This window comes from Sceloporus undulatus, chromosome 1 (genome assembly GCF_019175285.1).
Source record: "Sceloporus undulatus isolate JIND9_A2432 ecotype Alabama chromosome 1, SceUnd_v1.1, whole genome shotgun sequence".
Taxonomy (NCBI): domain Eukaryota; kingdom Metazoa; phylum Chordata; class Lepidosauria; order Squamata; family Phrynosomatidae; genus Sceloporus; species Sceloporus undulatus.
Window position 1 is genome coordinate 20,331,780 of NC_056522.1, and position 19,307 is coordinate 20,351,086.

Consider the following 19,307-nt stretch of genomic DNA (forward strand, 5'->3'; position numbering starts at 1 on the left):
GATAAAACACTTGGGTCCATAGTACATCTGGGTGGAATTACAGTGGGCTCTTGGTATTGGCTGGGTTCCAGGATCCCCTATAGATACCAAAATTTGTGGATGCTCAAGTCCCATTAAATACAGTGGCATTATATAACATGGCAAAATCATGGTTTCTTTTTGGAATCTGTGTTATTTTTTGATATATTTCAAGCCATAGATAGTTGAATCCATGGATAAAATAATCTGTGGAAACAGAGGGCCAACTATATATGTTCCCTGTAAACTGAGATAAGTAAATCCACATGTGAGGTGAAAGGTCTCCAGATGCAGATCTAGGCAGGACTAAGCAGGCTTCTTTTGGTTAGCAGTTCCAGAAACTGGAAGCAGCTGCTAAGAAGGTCCTGCCAGAGTGTGGAACAGATACTTTTCAGATAAAAGCAGGCCATAGTGGTTAGGGGATTCTGAGAGCTATAATCCAAAAAAAGTAACCTTTCCACACTCTGCTTTCCAACTCTCTTGGGGTGACTCAGTAGGAGATGAGATGGCTTTTCTTTCAAGGATGTAGTAGGCTCAAGGAACTGAGAGCCAACATGGTGCAGTGGTTTGAGTCCTGAGACCAGGGTTTGAATCCACACTCAGCCATGGAAATCTATAGATGATCTTGGGCAAGTCATACTCTTTCAGTTTCAGAGGAAAGCAATAGGTTCCCTTTGGGGTTTCCGTAAGTCAGAAATGACTTGAAGGCACAAAACAACAAAAGCCAATTTTAAAATCTGAGAGCCAATTTTAAAAACCAAGGTCATATGGATTAATCCAGTTTTTGTGGACATCATGGATGAGGTTAGCTTGATGAAGACATTTTTATTTAAACAGACCTTTTAAGATCTTGCAGGGTTGGTTTTACTGGGGGATGAGGAGGTTGGTTTTAGATTATTATTTTTAACTTTGTAAGTTTTAAATTTTATATTTGTAATTTTTAAATATTTGTTCAATTTTAATTGTATGATTTTAATTGTTGTTTTCATGTGTTTCATATACATTGTTAGCCGCCTTGGATCCCACTTTAGGAGAAAGGCGGTACGTAAATAAATAAATAAATAAATAAATAAAATCACTTAGGCAAGAAGAGTTCTACAAAAAGGGTTCCAGTGGATTATCCCGTTAAGATGACAGACTCAAATCAGTTGATTCTGGAAGAAATAAAACACATGAGAGAACAGCTAAGAGAAGAAATGAACCAGCTGAGTTTTGAAGTTGTGAAGGAAGATTTGGTAGAAGTGTTGAAAAAAGGATTGGGAATTGAAAGATGCAAGAGAACCATTGGCCCAGCTATCTACAGATTTTATGCAGTTGGATGATGTGATGCTGATGGAACGTAAAAGGGGAAGAATAATGGCAAGACAAATGTGTTATGGCTGTGTTTTTATAGGAAGATACATTATAATTATAGGATTTTGTTAAAACTGATAAAGAATATGCTCTGTTATCAGGGGAAAGATAGTAGATATTTTAAAAGAAGAATGGGATTCATTTATTTCATATACAAGAGTAGGGAAATTAAAAGATTCAGAATTTGATGAACAGTAGAATAGAAGAATAAGTGGAAGTATATTTTAGTTGAATGTATTCTATTAACAAGTTAAAGTATACTTTACTTGAACTACAAGAAGTTGAATTATTAGATAACTATAACCATTAACTGACAAGATGGAAGTCATATAGATTCCCTTTGTCTTTGTCTTTTTTAGTCTGTTATTTGATGTAGTTTGTCAGTTAGCGTTAATATGTATTGTAGGTCTGTTTGCTGTTTCTAGTTTAGGCTTGTATGTTTTAAAGGACTTTATCACACGTGGTGGGGTTTTCAGCTGAGATCCGCAGTCACTCCTGTTCTAGTAATGCAAAGTGTGATTTTTTTCACACCAGATCCAGAGACACTCCTGTCTAGCAATGCGAATTGAGGTAAAAACGTGATGTTTTGCCATAAATAGCTGCCTTTCTGTTGTCCTTCCGAAGTGAGGGGCAAGTGAAGTCAGTTCGATTCCAAGCAAGTCACATGATGCGGATTCAAGCAAAGGGGAGTGAAAGCACATTGTATTACCACACTAGAGGGTTCAACGATTCGAATCGCCCCCATGAGGCGAAGGGGTTGGGGGCGGGGCTCCCTCCTCCTCCCTCCTTTCCCGCAGGTGACACGGACCCCTGGGAAGGAAGGGACTGGGGGGGTGCCTCCTCCTCCTCCGGCTCCCTCCCTTCACAGGGATGATGGGCATCATCCCCGGGAAGGAAGGGACTGGGGGGCTGCCTCCTCCTCGTCCCTCCCTTCCCATGGGTGCCAGGCACCCGCGGGAAGGAAGGGAAGGGGGCTGCCTCCTCCTCCTCCTCCTCCCCCCAGGGCGCTTGCAGTGGAGTACCAGAGCAGTAGCAAATCTGCATTCCAGACCAGACCAATCCACAGTGCAATCGAAGGGAGCCTGGAAGCAAATTCTGTGAAGTCACTTTTTTTACTGTTTTTACCAAAATCAGGGGTCACTTTGGAATCACTGCTGAAGCACCTCGCAATGAGCTCCCATAGAAACCAATGGTGTCTGATAACACAGTCATTTTACGACCTGAAACTGCATAGTTGGAAGTGCAGTCACTTCGGAAGTGACCCTGAACTTGACCCAGAAAACCACCCAAAAAGCTCCATGTGATATACTCCTAATATTATTAAAATTATTTGTTAATAAAGCATTTTTAAATGATGATTGGACACACCATCTATTGAGAATCTCAAATTTCAGGTAAGCTCTTATGCAAGAAGATGATCTTTTAGGTACCCTGGCCCCAAGCCATTAATGTTTCAGTAGCAGTTATAATTTTGTTTATTAAAAGGGAATATTTTTCTCTTTCATGTACGTTTTCAATTGAATTTGCAAAGGACACATTCTGAAGCCATTCTAACAGTTTAGCACAGAGTCCATCTCTTTAACATGTTTCTAGATGTTGCACTTTCCATCAGTATTTTCTTTGGCAGTAAAAATGAAGACATTTAAGAAGATGCTCTGTTATCTGAATGTCTTCCAACCCAGAGTGGCAGCCAATTGCAGTATAAATTCTGGAAAGTGCTCAGATGATGGCTCAGAAAGCTTCTTCAAATGTAGTTGCAAATAACTGGAATGAGGTGCAGTTACACTGGAAGAAGGTCATCTTCCAAGGCTGATCATGGAAAGTTTTACAGGTCATGCTGAGCTCTTCCTCCCATCTGCCAAGTTGCCAAACCTGGTCCTGAAAGGCATCCCAGCATGCGCTAGGTGAATTACAGTCATAGATGAGAGGGGAGTTGGAAGTTGCTGCAAGTTCTGGCAGACCATTCATTTAAGGGCAAAAGAAGGACTGTGCTAGATCAGACATAAGGCTTCTCTAATCCTGTATTCTGTGCCCACAATTATCATCCACATGCCCAAGAGCAGGATATAGCTGTAACAGTACCCTCCATATTGTATTTGCGAGCCAAGCAATTGGCACTGAGAGACACATTGTCTCCACAATACACATCACTCGTATCTTGTGATAGCCTTATCCTCAATAAATTGGTTTATTACTGGTGATTTCAGCATGACTGAGTGATAGCACAATAGGAACATCTTATTACTTTGACAGTAGCCAAGAATGGAGAGCAGCTGAGATGTCTCAAAAGACACTAAAGTGATGCCCTGCATTCAGCTGATATCTTTACTTCCAGTCCATTTGATTTGTTTTCTGGTAGCCATAGATGAAAGCATATGGTAAAGTACTAGAGTTGCCAGGCTGTGTACTCAAGGATGTTCAGAAAGTTTGGACTACAACCTCTCATGAGGACTGAGAGATTATCAAAACTAGTTCAAAAAGTAACTTTTCAAACTCCACTTTAAGATCTCTCCACTGAAATCTCTCTTGTTTCCCCATCCCACCACTGTTGTCCTTGTTCACATTGATTTATAGAGTTGGAAGAAACTTCAAAGGCCATCCAACCCATGAAGGAACACACTGGAGTCTATCAGACAAGGGAAATTAGAAGTATAATCCAGTGGCAATCTGAACGCAATCATGGGGTTCCACATTATTGCGTGATAGACTGCCACACACAATTTCAGGCAATGGCAAGCTATTTTCGGGCAGTGGGAAGTCAGTTCAAATGCAATTTGAATTCAGGTAAATTTGCTGAACTAGCGAATTCACGTGAATGTGTTCTGGCCCCACTTTCTTTTCATTCGAAATTAAGAGAAATTCCTCCCGTGTGATAAACTCCACAGTCAAAGTGCTCCAAACAGATAGACAGCCAGCCTCTGTTTAAATACTTCCAATGAAGGAGACTCCACCACACTCAGAGGCAGAGTATTCTACTATTAAACAGCTCTCATCATCAGGAAGTTCTTCCTAATAAGTAAATGGAATTCCCCCCCCTTGTAGTTTGAATCTATTGCTCCGTATAGTCTCTGGAACAGCAGAAAACAAGCTCATTCCTTTCTCCATATAACGTCCTTTCAAATATTTAACCATGTCTACCATGTCATGTCTTAACCTTCTCTTTCCCAAGCTAAACATACCCAGCTTCCTAAATCTCTCCTCACATGGTATGGTTTCCAGATCTTTCACCATTTTGATTGCCCTCCTCTGGACACATTCCAGCTTGTCAAAATACTTCTTCAGTTGTGGTGCCCAGAACTGGTCACAGTATTCCAGGTGAGGTCTGACCAAAGCAAATTGGTAAAACAAAAGTGGTAGTAGAACAAAGTATAAAAAGGCTTTATTAACCAATGTAATGGCAAAATAATAATGTAAGAGATCAGTTTTGCCAATAAGCATAAAATGCTGGAAACTAGAAATCTCAAGTGACATACAAATGTACAAATACAGATAAAACCAGTAAGAGATCAATTTTGCCAATAGGCATAAAATACTGGAAACTAGAAGTCCCAGGTGACATACAAATGTACAAATACAGATAAAACGAAACACGTTTCGACAATTGCCTTCCTCAGTGGAACAAATATTATCAGTTATATCATCATTATTAGCTTGGAGTCATCCAGTATAAGTATGAAGAAAATTATATAATGGAATCAGTGTCCTGGATACTCCAATGGATTATAGCGGTTTTATCTGTATTTGTACATTTGTATGTCACCTGGGACTTCTAGTTTCAAGCATTTTATTCCTATTGGCAAAACTGATCTCTTACATTATTATTTTGCCATTACATTGGTTAATAAAGCCTTTTTATACTTTGTTCTACTATCACTTTTCCCTAAACTTTTTTGTTTTACCAATTTGACCTTTTGGTTTAGGGAAACACTCTTGTGTGTTTATCTGACCAAAGCAAAACAGGGTGATACTGGTGGGATACAGACCTCCCCTTTGTGGCCTGCACCCGCCCCTTTCCCCGACGGATCGGGGCCTCAGTGGCCACAGCGGCAACCCCGGAGGCCCCAATCTGCCATTTTTCCAGGCCTCAGGGAAGCGGCAAAATGCCGTTTCCCCACAGCCTGGAAAGGGAAAGGGCGGCTGTATAAAGGTCATGCGGCTGTGTAAAGGTCATGCCAGCGATACGCACGCCGAAAGGGTGACACAAGTGCCCTGTAGCAGCACCAGCACGTCACGGTCACGCCATGCCATTTGGATGTGGTGTGGCCATCACGTCAAAATGGCACCGCCCATGTAGACAGGGCGCTGCCATTTTGACGTATGGAGGACATACTAGGGTTAGGGAGCATCTGAATGGTGCGCGCTCCCTAACCCTAGAATCGCCACCGCCACGCTAAATTTTGGCAGTTTGTATCCCGCCACTATTACTTCCCTCTCTCTAGACACTATACTCTTATTAATGCAACCTAGAAATACATTGGCTTTTCTAGATGCTGAGCCATGTTCAATCTGTGGCCCACTAAGACTCCTACATCTTCAATTATGCCACAGAGCAACAAGTGGATAGGTAAGGTTCAGTGGCAGCTGGTGGCTTCTATGTCAGTGGGGCAGTGAATTCACCCTGAGGTCGAGTCTGAACTTTAAAGGAGCTATTCAACATCCTTCCATGCAAACTGTCTGCCCCCAAGAACAGCCTGAGACTATTGTTCCCTACAGAGTGCTGACATTAAGTAAGTGGCTGGAAACATTTCGGCCAGAGCTGCTAGATTCTCCCAGGTGAGGTTTTCTGGGAGTCATAGTCCAAAATGTAATATTTCCAACCTCTGTAATGGGCTTAGTGATGGAATGGGAATATCATAATGAGATTCATGTTGGATAAAAAGACTATCAATGGCTGCTAATCTCTGTATCAGAGTTAGCATGTCTCTGAATACCAATTGGGAGATGAGATGAGTGATGGGTGATATTGAATTTATGTCCTGCTTATCCTCTGGTTTACTCATAGAAATCTGATAAGCTGTTGTGAAAAAAGAAAACTGATTAGAAAGATCCTTAGTCTTATCCAGCGCATCTCATGTTCCTAAGTGCATAAACACTGTCAAAATGTTTGACAGTAGAATAGATTGCCTTGGAAGGTGCTGGACTCTCCATTTTGGAGGTCTTTAAACAGAAGACTTCATTGGTGTTTTAGTTGGGTATTCCTGCATGGAGCAGGGGATTGGATGGAGTGGACAGCCCTTGTGGTTCCTTCCAACTCTATGACGTCTATGCTTCTAAGCTTGCAGACCAAACGTTCTTCTTCATCTGTGTTTCCAGATGTTCACTCAGGGTGTTAAATATATTCTTATGATAAAAGTTTGCATGTGAATGCTTGACTTCTGTTCAGATCCCAGCACATGTCTGATTTCTGCGCTTTCTAAAATTTCCAGGGTTGTGCTCTGCAGCTTTGAATAAACAGTGTTTCCAGTTACTGGGTTTTTAATTTGTTTTAATTAAAGTAGTGTGTCCTATTCATCTCCCATGATAAAAACAGAACACTCTATTTGCTTTCTGTAGGTGGCACATCTGTCTAGTTCCAATTTCTATTCAACCCTTCGTCCCATAGGCATGTTTTCTCTCTCTTACCAATTTATTTTCACTCTAGTGTTCCTCTCATTCCTTCCCCTACCTTTTTGAATGCACGTAACTTGCAGTATAAACACAATTCATTTGCTACACATTAAAAAGGCAGATGTTTTGGCAAGAGCCAGTGTGGTGTAGTGGTTTGAATGGTGGACTACTACACGGAAGACTATGGTTTAATTTCAAGGCTCAACCATGAAACCCACTGGAGAACCTTGGGCAAGTCACACGCTCCCAACTTCAAGGAAAGGCAATGGCAAACTTCCTCTGAATAAATCTTGCCAAGAAAACCTCATGATAGATTCACTTTAGAGTCACCATAAGTCAGAAATCACTTAAAAGCACACAACAACAACAACAACAACAATATCACTGGCTGATAAGAATGATTGAATGAATTTCATTTGCAGTTCACAGGGGAAACACAAGCAATTGAACAGGGGCTCTTTGCAAGTAGTTGCAGCTGAGTCCTGTTTCTTTAAACAGAAGTCAGAACCCCTGGACTTGCTGGCTGAACTAAGTAGTCATGTTGTCTTTAATAGTGAGCTGAGATCCTCTCAAGCCTGACAGAGGTTGGCAAGCCTTATAGTTAAATCCATATCCTTGGAAGAGCTGGCTCCCATTGCATCATCTTGTCACAGCTTAAAAATGGGCCACTTTAGCATCTCATTGTAGTCATTCTTTTTAAAAGTAACTTGCGAAGGTTTCACCTGGTGGGAACTCTTAGGAAGTTTCTAATTAGGGGAATTTCTTAATTAGCTCAAATTGCTGAGAGGGAGGGGTAACATTGCCCTTGCAAGACTGTGTACCTTAGTGTATACCAAAGGATCAAATAATTCCTTAAGAGATGATGCGGAGACAGGCTTCTCCAACTAAAGTCCAAATGTTTATTAAAAAGGGGAACACACATACAGCAATAAGCACGTGTGTGCGCGCACACACACACACGGGGCTCAATGAAAGTAAAGGTGGGAGAATGGGAAAGATTGAGAGGCAGAACTACGGGTGATATTCACTTCCGAAGGCTTCTCTGGGAATCCAGTGTTGAAATGGATGATGGACAGGACACGGCTGCCAGAACGTGGTGGTGGTGGCGGCCGAGGGAACTAAAATCAGAGTCTAGTTTGACATAGAGCCAAGCTATATTCTGAAAATAGCACACCTGAATGAGTTCTTATGGGTGAAATTTAGCCTCTGGCAATGAGCTTAATGGGTTGGCCGAAGCCTAGACAAAGGTTTTAATTGCCTGGGTGTTGTTAAGCTGAGGTGTAGCGTAGCCTGGTCAATGCAGTCAGGTCTTGACACAGTTGGGGGAAGACAAATAGGTAGATGGGTGGGTCATTGATTTGATTACCAGCCCTTTAAGTGTGAGACTGAGAACAAACAGTCAATATCATGTTGGTTTTGGAGATGCTGGCTTCCTCATTAATAAATCTCAAGCTACCTGTGGGGAATTTCCATGTGTATTGTTGCTAGGGATCCTGCCTCTTCCCTGGCAAGTTGCCTACGTGGACTCCTCGCTTCAGAGAAATGGCGGGTCCTCTAGGAGGTCAGTTTGAGGTCAGAATGAACTCCACTCTCCAAATTTTTATAAAAATGCAGTTGTTCTGACAGAATGTTTAGTGAAGATCTAACTTCTAAGCTATAAGGCATGCAACCAGTACTTTGAACTGAGCTGTAAAAAGAACTAGGGATGATGGATTCTGTGCTACCACTTAAACTACAGATTTTCTGGTCTAGACCATATGCTCCTAACTGTGCTACAGGATTTTTTAAATATAGAAGTCTTGTCCTCAGTTACGTGTGCAAGGAAGACTAGTGGTGTCAAAGCACAGCAGCCTATGTGCTCAGAGACCTGAAGCTTGGCATTGGAATCTAATTGTGGGTCTAAGACAGTGTCATTTCTGACTTATGGTCACCCTAAGATGAACTTATCATGAGGTTTTCTTGGCAAGATTTCTTCAGAGGAGGTTTGCCATTGCCTTCCCCTGAAGCTGAGAGCATGTGACATGCCCAAGGTTTTATTAGACAGCAATCTCTATGGAATTAATGAGTATTTGAATTCTTTATACCTAGTTCAGAGCTTGGAGTGCAAGAGCTCAGAAGCAGCCTTGGGTGGAGGAGTTACGGCAGTTCTTTTCCTTGGAATAGGAAAAGGGGCCAACCAATAGACTGGAAGTATAATCTCTTGAGGTCCATACATAGAGACAGCATTAACAAGGCCTGGCATAAAGCACAACTTTAATCTCTACACTTCATACGGCATTCTCAAGCCTTCCTCTGTTTCAGCAGTCCCCATGTGACCTTAGGGCACATCCACAAATTGCAATTTCTTTAATGCTGTTGATGAGAGAAACTTCCTGAGGTGTGATGAGGAGGTGAGCTCTGTTCTTAAGAGGCAATCAGACCTTGCTGTTCTTTTCCAAACTGTTTAGCAACCCAGGTCACACAACGTCCTAGATTTCAGGAGAACCTCCATGGGAATTGATTTAAACCTGTTACAATATTGTGTTACTATGTTTTGGGAAGGCACCAGATTAAATAAATGGAAAGAATCAGCATTATAAGGCTAGCAGAATACTGATGCCAACACATCTTCTGCATTTGTTTATTGCAAGAAAAAAAAATTAAACTGATGGCAGAGACAGCTGAAGACAATTCTGCCAGTGCTTAAAGTTGGATGGGAAGCCATCTCACATCTTTTATTGGCCACTCATGCATTGCCAAAAAAGAAGAAATGCATTGTCATGCAAAAGGACAAAACAACAGCAGAAGTTTAATTGGGATTGTCCCCGACAAACTGGAGAAGTTGAAGGATATGGTTTATTGGGAGGATAAGAAAAAAAAACTCTCTCTCTCTCTGGAAAGTTATAATCAGATTTGTCTCTGCCAATTTCAGTGTTAGTTTTTCTTCAGTTTGATCCAATATAAAAAGTATTAGATTTTTCATTTTGACAGAGATAGGCCTAAATCCCACTACTCACTATTGCTTAGGTTCATTGAAATGAGAGAGTGGACCTCACATTGATGGCTGCATTAACATTTACCTAATAACAGTGTCAAAATAATTCCTAACAATTATTTCCTTCTGTGTTTCCCTTTCATGAAAAAAAATGTCTTCACTAATTGAGTAGCAGCATTAAATGGTACAACTTAATATTCCATTATTATAAATATTATAAAATTCAAAGAACAAGTCCTGGAGAGAAATCTCATAGTTCTTCCCACAGTGTTGGGTGTCTTGTATGGTTCACTTCAATGGCTGTAATGTCCAAAAACAGTTCAGTTCTGTTATTACACTCAGGAGCAGTCTTTAAGTCCCTGCTGACAAGTCATCTAAGGGAAAACAGTCTACTGAGATTTTTCTCTTTGCTTTTGCAGGGGCGAGAAAGGGAGGAGGCAACTGAGGCTCTTTTTGTTGACCACTCAAGGGTAGTGATTTTATAGTGTTCTCCAGTTACACTCAACTCCCAGGACTTTATCACCTAAGGCTGCCAAGGTGGAATTACAGCAGGATAGTACAATGTCCCCTTGCTGTCCATGGGGGATTCGTTCTGGATCCCGCCACAGTTCGCAGATAGTAAAAAAACATGGGACCTTAAGTTGTTATTATTATTATTAACCTTTATTTATACAGCACTGTAAATGTACACAGCACTGTACATACAGTCTTTTTAATTAGACAGTTCCCTGCCCTCAGGCTTACAATCTAAAAAGACACTACACAAAAGGAGAAGGGAGTAGTGGTGGGGAAGGGGATGAGGTCCAGCAGTTCCTCTCTACCTCCAAGGCCTGGACCAAGGCAGATGGACTGGAGGAAGGGCTTGGTTTCATAATGGATGGTTAATCTTCATCCAGGGAGGCAAGCGACAATTATGCAAGGCCTGGGAATGCTTCTCTGAACAGGACGGTTTTCAACTCCGTTTTGAAGCTAGTTAAAGAAGTGATGGCTCTTGTTTGGGGGGGGGAAGAAGGTTCCAGGAGTGAGGGGCAGCAAGTGAAAAGGGGCGAATCCGAGATGGGGCAGAGGAAATCCTGGGCTGGGACAGCAGACCTTGACTACCAGAATGGAGGGCCCAAGTGGGAAGGTGAGGAAAAAGAAGGTCTGATAAGTAAGGAGGGGCCAGCCCATGGAGGGCTTTAAACATGGACAGCAGGAGCTTATATTGAATGCGAAAAGGGAGGGGGAGCCAGTGAAGGGATGCCAACATAGGAGAGATATGGTCAGAGCGGTGGGCGGACGTGATAATGCGTGCAGCTGAATGCTGGACAGAAATTAAAGGACGGAGGTGAGAAAGAGGAAGCCCTGCCAGAAGGATGTTACAGTAATCAAGTCGTGAGATCACTAGGGCATGGACCAGGATCTTGGCAGTAGAGTCGGAGAGAAATGGTCGGATTTTGGCAATATTGTACAAAAGGAATCTACAAACCTTGGCTGTGGTCTGGATCTGAGGGATACACGACAGAGAAGAGTCAAAGATGAAACCAAGACTGCGGGCTTGCTGGACTGGTTGAATGGAAATGTTGTCCACAGAGACAGAAAAGGAGTGTTGAAGGGCGAACTTAGGAGGAAAGACAAGAAGCTCTGTCTTGGACATGTTGAGCTTCAAACGCCGATGGTGCATCCACTGCGAGACAGCTGTGAGACAAGACGAAACTTGCTGTTCAAGCCTTGGAGAAAGGTCAGGGGTGGAAAGATACGACTGGGTGTCGTCGGCGTACAGATGGTAGGAAAAACCAAAAGACCTAATGAGTTTACCTAAGGACAGTGTGTAGAGAGAAAACAGAAGGGGACCCAGAACAGAGCCCTGGGGAACTCCAACAGATAAGGGAACAGAGGACGAAGTTTGACCACCTGTAACCACTGCAAAAGATCGTCCTGACAAATAAGATCTAAACCAGTCAAGAACAGAGTCTGAGAACCCAAGGTCAGAAAGTATATCAACTAGAAGACAGTGATCAACAGGGTCAAAGGCTGCAGTCAGATCAAGAAGAATGAGAACAGAGTAAAGGCCATTAGCCTTGGCTCGTAAAAGGTCATTCGAGATCTTAGTCAGAGCTGTCTCTGTAGAATGCCGTGGGCAGAAACCAGACTGAAAGGGATCAAAAATGAAGTTGGCTTCAAGAAAGTCTCATTCTTTTCAATGGGTGCGTGCTGCTGCTCATGCTGTGTGCACATGCGCTCATTGAGAAAGCTGGGGCTTGCTGTCTGCAGAAGCTCAAAATGCGGATGGCAAGCCCGTGCTTGGCGTGGGAGCACTGTAGTATCTGTGGTCATACCTTATCACATGATGTCATGTCTGTCCTGTAGCTGCTTCGTTTTCCATTGATGGGCTCCTTTTCACTGATGGGCAACTTTATCTAAAAAACAAAACAGACTGAAAGGCATTCTGGGGAGGGCATAGGGCAGAAAGGCAGGGCTATGAAGCTGGCTTGCAGAAGACAAAGCCTGTGACTATAGCAGCACCATGGCACTATTGAACAGCTTTGTGAAAATGACTGTCTCCAAACTAGCATGATTTTTTTCCCTACACTAATGCAGTCATGGTGTCTTAGCAGCAGGGTTCTTAGGGCACATCCCGGCTGATTGAAAAGTCCAAGATTTTGTTACCATTCCTTCCAATTTTATACTGATTAAAAATAAACTGACTTGGGGATCTGGTTGTGGGTGGGGCTGGCATTGCGGGTTCCATCTTGCAAGGAAGCAGACTCCTACCCTTATGGTCTCCCCCACATGCACAATAAACTTAGTCATGTGTGGTACAACGGTACCTTTAATAAGAAAATAGCTTGGTGCCCAGTAAATAATAACTCAAAACATAAAGTCCAGTCTTTAAGTCAACCTTCTCAACTTCCCATCAAGGCAGGGCTCATCCCCCAAAGCTTCCCTTTTGGACTCCACCAATCATCCTCCAACACTTGAAGATCTATGGTTGTCCACTCCCCAGTCAGCAAAAGTCCAGGCTCCCTCCTCTCGAGGGTTCTGCCGCCTCCCCTCCTCTCGGGGCCTCTGCCCTTGCCCGATCAGCCCTTCTTGGAAGAGGCGCCTGGACTCCATCCCTCTCTAGACTCCTTAAACCCTGTTTTTTCCCTTGCCCGCCCATCCTTCCTCCCCACACACCTCATCCCTTCCAGCTCCTCCTCCTTCCTCCACTGGCTCCACCCCTGGGCTAACTTCCTCCTTCCCCTCAACCTCCACCACCTGGCTGCCCTTAGCCCCCTCAGCTCTCTCCACCTGGGTGAGTACCTCACTACACTGGTCTAAAAAAATCTCTGACTATTACCAGGAGCTGACAGAAAATATTCTGGGATAATCAAAACATGTATACATCTCCAAAATTAAAATCAGAAAGAACAGGAACAAAATCAGGGAATTTATGTGTGTGTTTTTAATCAGTCTGGATGTGCCGTTAAAGAACAGTATGGGTTACATGTGCACAACTTCACTTCTGTGATTGTGAACTTGAATGTAGACATTGCTGCTACTGTTGCTGTTGTATCATTTCAGACTGAAAATCTATCATGGGGTTTTCTTGGCAAGACATATTCAGAAGAGGTTTACCACTGCCTTCCCCTGAGGCTGAGAGAGTGTGACTTGCCCATGATCACCCAGTTGGTTTATTGACCAAGGAGGTAATCGAACCCTGGTCTCCAGAGTCCTAGTCCAATTCTCAAACCACTATGCCATGCTGGCACATCAGACTAAGGGCTTGTTCCCACTATGAAATACAGCGAAATGCCATTTGGTGTAAATGACCGTCGTTCCCATTAGAAACCAGTTCCTGTCATGATGAGTTCAAATCCTGTCGTGATGAAGTGAGGCAAAGGCAAAAAACCTGGTGTTTTCAAAGATTCCTTTAAAGAGGTTTTTTTTTTTTGAGAAAAATCGATTCTGAAACGAGTTCCATAAGTGAGAACGACAGCTCAGAATCGATTCATTCTGGAGGGGAGAGACAAATGGCAGAGGGGTGTTTACCATCCCTCCTCTGTTTTTGACAGATCCACCATTTCCCCCCATCTCCAGGCTGCCTTTTGAACTTTTTTTTTAAAAAAAAATTAAAATTGATCAAAAATTTGATAGATTTTGCAACTACTTTTTATTTTATTTTTTTAAAAACACTGCCGCATCCAAGGGTGGCAGGGGATGGAGAGGACTGCCAGGGGTATCCCTCCCCACTGCTACCCTGAGGTTGAGTGATCCAAGGGTGGCAGGGGCCCAAGAGGGACCCACAGGGGTCGCCCTCCCCACTGCCACCATGGGATTGAGCGATCCAAGGGTGGCAGAGGCTGGGAGGGACCCGCTTACATCACTGATGATACACATGATTGACATGCATTTTGAAGCAGTGCAAACAAGTGGGGACGAGTCACACCACAAAGAAGTGCTTACAAGGAGTAATGGAAAGATCCACTGTCATAGTGGGAACCAGGGACCTTTTTACATAACAGAGTGGGGCTGAATCAAGAATCTATTCAAACTGCCAGTGGGAAAGACCCCTAAAATGTCCCACTAGAAACATATGGAATGCATAAGTTTGCATAAGAAACTGTCAGGATTCTTGCCCTGGTCACTTTTAGTTTAATTTTGGGGAGCTAGTGCAGCCTTAAGCAGTTTGGTGGCAGTCAGGCATAAATCATAGAATCATAGAATCATAGAATCATAGAGTTGGAAGAGCCCGCAAGGGCCATCCAGTCCAACCCCCTGCCATGCAGGAAATCCAGATCAAAGCATCCCCGAAAGATGGCCATCTAGCCTCCGTTTGAAGACCTCCAAGGAGGGAGACTCCACTACACTCCTAGGAAGTGTGTTCCACTGTCGAACAGCCCTTACTGTCAGGAAATTCCTCCTAATGTTGAGGTGGAATCTCTTTTCCTGCAGCTTGCATCCATTGCTCCAGGTCCTAGTCTCTGGAGCAGCAGAAAACAAGCTTGCTCCCTCCTCAATATGACATCCCTTCAAGTATTTAAATAGGGCTATCATATCACCTTCTCTTCTCCAGGCTAAACATACCCAGCTCCCTAAGGCGTTCCTCATAGGGCATGTTTTCCAGACCCATCACCATTTTAGTCACCCTCCTTTGGACACGCTCCAGTTTCTCAATGTCCTTTTTGAATTGTGGCATCCAGAACTGGACACAATATTCCAGGTGGGGCCTGACCAGAGCAGAATATAGTGGCACTATTACTTCCCTTGATCTAGACACTATACTTCTATTGATGCAGCCTAAAATCGCATTGGCCTTGTTAGCTGCCGCATCGCACTGTTGACTCATGATTCAATTTGTGGTCTACTTGGACTCCTAGATCCCTTTCACATGTTGTCTCCTTAAGCCAGGTGTCCCCCATCCTATATCTGTGCATTTCATTTTTTCACCCTAAGTGCAGTACCTTACATTTCTCCCTGTTGAAGTTCACTCTGTTAGCTGTGGCCCAGCTTTCTAGTCTATTCAGGTCATTTTGAATTTTGATCCTGTCCTCTGGAGTATTAGCTATTCCTCCTAATTTGGTGTCATCTGCAAATTTGATAAGTATTCCCCCAGTTTTTTCCTCCAAGTCATTGATAATGATGTTGAACAGTACTGGGCCCAGGACAGCGCCCTGTGGGACCCCACTGGTCACTTCTCTCCAGGATGAAAAGGTGCCATTGTTGAGCACCCTTTGGGTTCGTCCGGTCAACCAGTTACAAATCCACTTAACAGTTGCCTTGTCTAGCCCACATTTTACAAGCTTGTTTGAAGAATGTCATGGGGAACTTTGTCAAAGGCCTTACTGAAATCAAGATATACTATATCCACAGCGTTCCCTTCATCTACCAAGCTGGTAATTTTATCAAAGAAAGAGATTAGATTTGTCTGGCATGACTTGTTTCTCTGAAACCCATGTTGACTTTTTGTGATTATGGCATTGCCTTCTAGATGTTCATAGATTCTCTGTTTAATGATCTGCGCTAGAATCTTTCCTGGTATTGATGTCAGACTAACTGGACGATAATTTATGGGATCCTCTTTCTTCCCCTTTTTGTAGATGGGGACAATGTTTGCCCTCCTCCAGTCTGCTGGGACTTCTCCTGTTCTCGATCCCATGATTACCAGAGCTTGTTCAGCCCTGACCTACAGCATTCTATTTCAAATTAATGTCCTTCAGAATCATTGAACGACAACAGTCATGCTATCTGTGATTGTTGGAAGTTGTAGTCCAGCACATTTGGAGGGATATGAAAGGTTACTCCCACTGGCTGTCAGTCCCTCTCTAGGTTGGAGGCAGGAATCTTTCCAGCCTTATGTGAAGATGCTAAGAACTGAACCTAGTAACTTTTAACATGAGCTACAGCCCTGTTCAAGTGATTGTCTCAAGTCTGGGATACAGCATTTATGATAAATTAACATATTAAGTTCAAATGTGATGAAAGAAAAATAATGATGCAACTGTAAGCTTGGCATCTCTTTGGGTACTTAGAGTAATTTAAGAGAGTTCATACATGTAAAAAGATCCAGTTTTATTTTTGTACATTTTTAACATTTCTTGCAACGTATTCCTTCTTTCCCATTGTTAATTCATTGCACTCACAGTGCTTTAAGATAAGTTCAAAATCCAAACTACAGTTTGAAGGATGCCGAGCGCCCATTCGTTTATCAATTTACAGCCTGGAGAAAGAACTCAATGGGACTCAAGAACAATGTAATATGGTATAAATTATCACACGTGGATAAACACCAGACAGCTAATAGTATTTCAAAGGCAGACTGGTATCCTACTGCTACAAATAATAACATTCTAGAGATTCAACAGCAGTTTGTGCATTTGGTTCAGGCAAGTGAGATTTCAATGAAGATATCTATGAGCCTTGATGCATAGTGGTGGCTAATGGGGTGGAGGAAAAGTTACCATAGGTAAATTACATCTAATTTGCTACCTCCTTTGCTATTTCCCCTCTAGATACGTTCGCTCTCATATCCACAGCTATCTCATTTAGTTACATATGCACACATCTTTTATAACATCTATTCTATGTCCCCCTTTTCCTCCAGTGAGTGCCAGTAAGCTCAAGCCACCATACCCATCCCTCCTTCTTTACTATTATAACAAGTCTGTGAGATAGATCATGTAACTTTCAACATTTCACAGATGAAAACCAAAGCACGTGGCCAAACAATCTCAGAGTGTGCTCAAAGCATCCAACGTTAATGAAGAGGAAGAAGTGATGAGCTTGGAGAGGTTGCAGAATTGTTTTTGCCTGAGCCTACTGGGAAGAATAAGGTTCCTCTCCCCTCCTTCTGTTGTTGTTGTGTGCCTTCAAGTCATTTCCAACTTATGGTGATCCCAAGGTGAACCTATCATGGGGTTATCTTGGTAAGACTTGTTCAGAGGAAGTTTGCCATTGCCTTTCCCTGAGGCTGAGAGCATGTGACTTACCCAAGTGGGTTTCATGGCCAAGCAGGGAATCGAACCCTCATCTCCAAAGTTGAAGTCCAACACTCAAACCACAACTCCACTTCATACCATTGAGTTAATTCAGTGCAAATTACTTTTGTATTCAGTTTGCAGCAGAAATTCAAGTAAGCTAAGGACAGAGGGGGAAAGTAGGAGAAGGAGAGAGATCTGAGATGTTTTAATAACAGCTGCAAAAGCAAGATGACCAAGAATTAATTGAGTCTGTACCTGCCAAATTAGGACAGTTGGATAGTATGAGATCAGGCTGAGAGAGTGATTGCCTCAAGGTTATCCATAGAAGCTTCTTGGCTCAGTGGGAACCAGTGACATGACTAGGATGGGTGTTACCTGGTACAGTTACCTGGAAAGGTATCTGCCAGGATGGTGATGGCAGTGGTCTACCTTGCCCTACCCCCCCTCTCCTACTGTTGCCCCACTTACCCAGCTGCCTACCCATGGAAAACAGCAATACAAACCAACAGGAGAGACATAAAAAAAAAAAAAGAATAATTTTAGTTTTCTCAGGGCATTCCTGTGCATGTTTGTTCAGAAGTAAATCTCACTGTGCTCACTGAGGCTTCCTTTTCTAGATCCATTGTCCTGGGAGTAAGCTCTACTCCATGGGATTTACTGTAAGTTTATTTTATTTACTTTAATTTTTGAAATAAAAGCCTTATCAAGAGCAGGAAGTGACATCTCATGGCTGGAATTTCTGATGAGATCTTTTTATTTTTTAAAATAATTTTATTAAATATAAAACACATATACGCTACACATATGACACAATCCAATATAAAAAAATATATCAGTATAACACATATTTGTCAGGACATCTTTGTTTATACATACATATATTCCATCCGTGTTCAAACTCACTAATAACAATTACATTTACGATCTTCTTCATCTTCTTACAGTAACCATTTGGCCCTTTACCCATCTAGTCACTGCTGAGATGGTATCTGACGGATTTGCATTATTTATTAAACACTAGGACAGGGGTGAAAAAAGTGCAGCCCATGGGTTGCATGTGACACAGTAAGCCCATTTTCAAGGTCCCTGATGCCTCCCAGTACCTCAAAAACATTTTTTTAAAATTTCTCCCAATGGCCCTAACATATTCTAGAGGGCATAGGGGTACTTTTTCCAGGGTTTTGTGTGTGTTTGTGTGGGACCAAGAGAGTCCTTTTTTGAAGCAAGAAATCAAATGAATGTGTATGGGTGTGTGTATGGCATTTTGGGCCACAATTTTTTTAAAGGGGGGTTTAAAATTTTTCCAGAGGTTTGGTGTGCAGATTTATGTAACCCCCATGGAGGGTTCATCTCCCTGCCCCCCAAACCCCACGCAGTTGCTCAGCCCTGCAACTGGTGACATCAACTTTAGTATTACATTCTAAAAGACCCATCCATTGCTTTATCTGATTCAGAGCACTGAGCAGCATGAATGGCAAGGGGGAAAATATCCTTGATGAAAAAACAGCTAGCAACCTGGTTCAATTATATATAGTAAAGCTGAAAATGACAGAACTCAAGTGTACTTCTTTCCTTTAGATTTCCCTTCCTCTCTTATAGCTAGTTTTTAAGCAGCTTTTTAAGATGATGGAGGGATGTACGCTGAACATGTTATATGTAAAGCAGGATTAGTCTTAGAGACAGGAGGCATGAAAATTGGAAGAAGGAATACCAGCAATTTGAGATATGCAGATGACACCATCTTACTGGTTGAGTCTTCCTCATCCAGAAGTGGATTTTGGAATAATTGTATTTGCACATGCATACAGAGAACAAGGATGGGGTAGTGGTTTAAGAGTTGTTTTTGGAAGGAGAAATTCTTTTGGGAGGGAAGAGTCGGGGATAGCCCATAGTGAGTTTCTGTTTGTAGTTAT